The sequence below is a fragment of the Podarcis muralis genome, chromosome 17 (assembly GCF_964188315.1).
Source record: "Podarcis muralis chromosome 17, rPodMur119.hap1.1, whole genome shotgun sequence".
NCBI classification, from domain to species: domain Eukaryota; kingdom Metazoa; phylum Chordata; class Lepidosauria; order Squamata; family Lacertidae; genus Podarcis; species Podarcis muralis.
The window spans coordinates 3,729,428-3,735,451 of record NC_135671.1 but is presented as its reverse complement, the minus strand read 5'-3'; positions in this window follow the sequence as shown (position 1 = coordinate 3,735,451).

The window sequence follows — 6,024 nt, the reverse complement described above, 5'->3', positions numbered from 1 at the left end:
CTGCTTAATGAACACTAAGATTGTGTGTGGGATCACCTGACAAAAGTGCTCTGGAGACGTTCAAATCAGCAAATGCTTTGAAGGCTATTTCGGTAGGTGATAAGATCCTCAGCACAAAATAGGAACAAGGTATTCTGTTTAGATTCATCCTTGTAGCAAGAGCCCAGGCAAAACGTAGTATGAAGGAATGAGCTGGGAAGTATAAATTTGGCAGTGTTTCTCCATCTATATTTTCATCAGATTAATTGTTCTTGCTACCATATGGCAAACTGAAGTGTTCCGCATGTTGGAACATGGGTGCTTCCTGCTAGAGTGTTCCTAGCAATACCAAATAATTGGTCTTTAGCTGTAAGGTAAAAGCAGAATTGGCACTGGCAGTCCCCGCTGCAAGGGGTTTAGCACTTCAGGGTGTGCACAGCTTCCTAAGTTTTGCATCCACACAGGACATAGCCCAGTAGGCTCTACCTTCTTCCAAGCCCTCAAGATTTCCAGAAATTTTGAAGCAGGGACTTCTCACCACCATTTGAGCACTGATGTGTGCACTTACCAGTTCTGAGTGCATGCTCCATTAAAGGAAAATAAGGCACATTATTCCACCATAGGTCAATTCACACCACTAAGCAGCCCCAACCTCCTCCCCTTTCTTTTTCTTTACAAAAAATCATAATATTGTGCTCTTCAGGAGGAAATGGCTCTGCGACTGGAAATGCAGACAGGTGACAGGTGGAAGAAAGGGCACCTATAGCATGCTGTCCACCTTCAGCTCCTCCAATTCCAATTTTACATCCACGCCTGCAGAGAAATTATGCTTCTAAATCCACGCTTCCCCCCAAAGTCCAAAACTGCAAAAGTGCAAGGCATCTGCATCACGCAAGTCAGTGGAACACGAGGCTTCTGCATTGTTGTCTTGAGCTCCTTTGGGAGGAGAGGCAGGATAGATGTGTAAAGATGATGTCAGGAAATGGTTGGATGCTGAGGAATGGTAAGAGGTACCAGCTAAGGAACCACCAAGGGAAGAAGGCTCAGAGGCTAGGGAATGGTGGTGGGATGAGGATGCGTGGTCAGAGAGAGAAGACTGGGAGAAGGAGGTGTCGGAAGCTGGAGAGGCAACAGGGCTTAGTGAGCTGGGAGAGTCTGTGGCAGAGAGAAGTCTAGAATCGGAGGCAGAAGCTGAAGCAGGAGAGGAGAGAGGTCAAGAGGCAGATGTTAGAGGTATAAGTTGGTTGCTCTAGAGCAAGCAGGCAATATGCTTCAATAGTCTGTTTTAAAGCTTTCTTATCGGTGATAAAAACCTTTGGAATGCAGAGCGCCTCTATTCCGTGTCTTGCTCATTCACTGGCAGAATCTGAGAGTGGGTGGTCCTTAAACCTTCCCCAGCAGAGTAGTTTCTTGACGCCCAGTCTGTGCCTCCCCTCTCTGCGCGGAAGCCTATTGCGCAAGGAAGGCGTGGGTAAAGGGGGACCTCTCTCCTCCCCGCTTTGCTCAGGCAAGGTGTCCTGGCACCGCCTCGCCTCCTCCGAGCCCTGCATCTCCTCTCCACTAGAGGCGTGGCTACCTTCCTCCGCTGATGAAGTGCTGCTTCCCAAGATCTTTGGGGGCTCTCTGTAATCCATCCGGCTTTCCCCCTCTCCCCCCTGAGCCGATGGCAGTTCCCTGACACCCGAGATGAGTCAGGCTGGCAGAGATTCATAGGTGTCTCCCCCTCCAGTGGCAACAAGCTCTCCTCCCCTCTTGTCCCAGAACCAGAAGAGGCATGAAAACAATGGAGGAGAGGTTGGCTACACGAAGGCACAGCCTCTGATTCCTTGGAAAAAAACCATGGAGAGGAGGGGACTTATAGACGGCTGTGGGGACTTCCAGTCTCAGCAACTGATTTTCATGGAGTGGGACCACCGGGAATGAGCTGCTGTGCTCATTCGGCCTGACACTCAACCAAGTTTGTGGAGATCATGTTTTTGCTAATAAAGAGTTAAGACCAACTTTGAAGAGTGTGATTTACTGCTGGCTCGCTCTTTGGCAGATGCTGATGAATATATTTTGTGGGCCTCGCCCTCTGTGGAACATGAGTTAACAGAGCATACTGATTGTATAATAAACACTTCCTCTGGAAGCACGCATCTCATGCCATAAATTTAGCTATGAGGGTGATAACAATGTGGATTTGTGCTCTGTTTCCGCAAGTGCATAAGCCAACAGCAATAAACCAACGGGTCAACTGGTCTTTATTGTTGGCGTCCCCCTTGTGCCCACCCTATTAAAAACAACCAACTTGTTCAGCTGGAATAACTTTGCATTTGTCCAAAGATTCATTCAAACGGCAAAATGTTATGATGAAGCTAGGCTGGTGTTCGATCGGTGCATTGAACATTTTATTAAGGAAAAGATTTGAATTAAATGAACTGGAGGGAAAGGAACCCTCCACAGCATTTCACAAAAACAATTATTCATGCATCAAATTCCCTTGAAATTGTTTTCTCATGTTAACAAAACAGAACTGACTGCATGGATAATTATTTTGAAATTGCTGATACGCATACACACAAACATGTTAACTTGTTGTTTGTTTCAATCTGTATTTTTAAATTTATATTTTTATATTTTTTGTAACTTTGTAAACTGCTTAGAGGTCTTCTGTTGAGTAAGTGGTATATACATTTTATAAGTCATTGAATAAGTCATTGCGAGATGTTTGGTCGGGTAATGACCTGGAGGCCATGGCGACAGCAGCCACAGCCATGAAAAGGCACACTCTTGTTCCATGTTGTGCGTCATGAAGAGACCAACACTTCTCTTTAGTTTGCGGAAGCACAATCAGTATGGATGCTGATGCTGTCATTCAGTCTCCAAATGGAGATGTACCAGTTGTGGATGATCTGACTATATCCAACCATTACTTTGAAGCATTTAATTGTTAACAAGAGAAAGAACAAGCAAGTGAGGAATACATTTCCCAGTATGGGAAGCAAAAGCACGTGAAGGATATATACTTGCTAGGCATGCCTTGACTGGAAGAAACATTGTGGGAAGATTTGTAGGGATGATGGTATTTAAGTAATAATAATAATAATAATAATAATAATAATAATAATAATAATAATAATTTTTATTTATACCCCGCCCTCCCCAACCAAGGCCGTGCTCAGGGCGGCTAACAAGCAATAATAAAAACAAGTTGAATGAATACAACTTAAAAGCAAGATTAAAATACAATTAAAATACTGAAACATTAAAATATTAAAATGCAGCCTCATCACAAGAGGAGAAAGGAAAAAGGAAAACGAAAGAGGGGGAGGGAATCAAATTGGCTCCAAGCCAAAGGTCAGGTGGAACAATTCTGTCTTACAGGCCCTGCGGAAAGAAATCAGATCCTGCAGGGCCCTGGTCTCATGAGGCAGAGCGTTCCACCAGGCTGGAGCCAGTGTTGAAAAGGCCCTGGATCTGGTTGAAGCTAATCTAACTTCCTTAGGGCCCGGGACCACTAGGCTGTTGCTATTTATGGACCTTGAGGCTCTCCGTGGGGCAGACCGGGAGAGGCGGTCCCGTAGGTACGAGGGTCCTAGGCTGTGAAGGGCTTTAAAGGTCAAAACCAGCCCCTTAAATATGACCCTGTACTCCACCGGGAGCCAGTGCAGCTGGAAAAGCACTGGGTGAATATGCTCCCATGGCAGAGACCCTGTGAGGAGCTTTGCTGCAGCATTCTGCACCCGCTGGAGTTTCTGGGACAGCTTCAAGGGCAGCCCCGCGTAGAGCAAATTACAGTAGTCAAGCCTGGAGGTGACCGTCGCATGGATCACTGTGGCCAGATCAGGGCGGGAAAGGTAAGGAACCAACTGCTTGATGCGGCGAAGGTGGAAAAATGTCGCCTTGGCTGTTGCTGTAACTTGTGCCTCCATGGAAAGGGAGGCATCAAGGATTGCACCCAAACTCTTAACGGAAGGCAATGGCACTAATTGGGCCCCTGCAAGAGAAGGGAGTTGGTCCCTCATTTTGTAGAGCGCACTGGCAAAATTGCAGAAGCGCTCTCTCTCTCTCTCTCTCTCTCTCTCTCTCTCTCTCTCTCTGTGTGTGTGTGTGTGCGTGCGCATGTTTGCAGAAGGTGTGTGCATGCGTGCTTTTAACTGGAAATATTTGTACGCTTGATATACAAATCGAAGACCCACTCATCTGTACAGGAGGTGCGCTCCCTTCCGTATGCAAATCCACAGGCTCAAGCCAAACCAGCTTCCTCCCACAGTGGTTTGCTATCTCCCAGTATTTAAAAAGCACAGTGTGTCGCAGGAGTGCTAATTCAGTCTACCCACAGCTTCCTTTGTGTCTGCTTGATGTGATGGCTAGTCTGTTGGATCTAATTGGATACTTGTCCTGGTAATGCACGTCAACCCATCTGGACCTGAAGTCATCCATCAAGCGCAACCGCAGGAAAGGCTACGGAACTGGAATTGGCAGGTGCTTACAAGGCCGCCATACTGAACTGAACCACACTGTGCTGTGTGCGCATTCACATTCTGAGCGGAGCAACACGCCAAAAGAGATCAATGGTGACATTGATCAGTTAATCAGTTCATAATATTTTTCAACAACATCCCAAGAAATGTCGTCAAACAAAACCGATCTATATTCTGTACTGTGTTTTTCATGCAAGGTTCTTTCATTTGCTGTGTTTTAGCTATTTGTAAAGGATCGCAGCCAACAAAGACATGTGCAGAGGAGGCCCATTGAACCCAATGGACTTCACCAACTAAAGTGCACTTATTTCAATAGGTTTACTCTGAGTATGACTTAGTTGGCTATGGGAAAGGGGGTTACTGTTTTGCTGTTTCGTTTCAGTTATTTACTGGTTTTTACCCTGTATTTTATTCTGTGAACTGCCCTCAGATCTTATGATGAAGGACAGTATTGAAATCGAATAATAATAGTAATAACCCAAGGTTTCTTTCAGCATGAAGCCAACAGCCTGCTTCATGCAGTAAACATATTCCACAATGGCAGTGTTACATAATGGAGGTTACTGATATCAGGGGAGATGGGGAGGAATTTAACATAGCACTATAGAGATTGTTAAAGGTAAAGGTAAAGATACCCCTGCCCGTACGGGCCAGTCGTATCCGACTCTAGGGTTGTGCGCCCATCTCACTTAAGAGGCCGAGGGCCAGCGCTGTCCAGAGACACTTTCGGGTCACGTGGCCAGCGTGACGAAGCTGCTCTGGCGAGCCGGCACCAGCGCAGCGCACGGAAACGCCGTTTACCTTCCCGCTAGTAAGCGGTACCTATTTATCTACTTGCACTTAGGGGTGCTTTCGAACTGCTAGGTGGGCAGGAGCTGGGACCGAAAGACGGGAGCTCACCCCGCCGCGGGGATTCGAACCGCCTACCATGCGATCGGCAAGCCCTAGGCACTGAGGTTTTACCCACAGCGCCACCCGCGTCCAATAGAGATTGTTAGGTCAGTGCAAACTTTTCAGCTTGCCAGAGCAAAAAAATCGCCCATCTCCTTGCCCCTGCACTGTTCTGGGAGTTCCCCTGACACCCACCAAGTGCCAGTGTGTGTGTGTGTGTGTGTGTGTGTGTGTGTCAAGGACACACAAGGAAAGGAGAGGGAGCAAAAAGCCCTGTTGGACTAGTGGAAGACCATGCACTTCCACTTCTGCTAGCTGAATGGCCCATGCATTTTGAGGTGCAATGTACAATTTTGCTGCTTTCATTCTACATCTGGTCTAAGAACTTTTGTGGACACCATGTGGGATTTTGAACCTGGACCAAACTGCAAAAAGAAATAAAATAAAATAAAATAAAAAATTTTTAAATACAATTTTAAAAAGTGGCAAGTTGTTTTAAAAAGAACAACAGCTTCATACAGTTTACCAGTTTGAAGAAGTACTTCTTCAACTTTAACAAACAACCCAAGAAGAATCCCAGCCTTCGCCATGGAACGTGTGGACAGGGAAAGATGTGACTTCAGGCCACAAACTGCATAGGGCTCAGGTCGCATTAGAAACATAGAATTCTAGAGTTGGAAGGGACCCT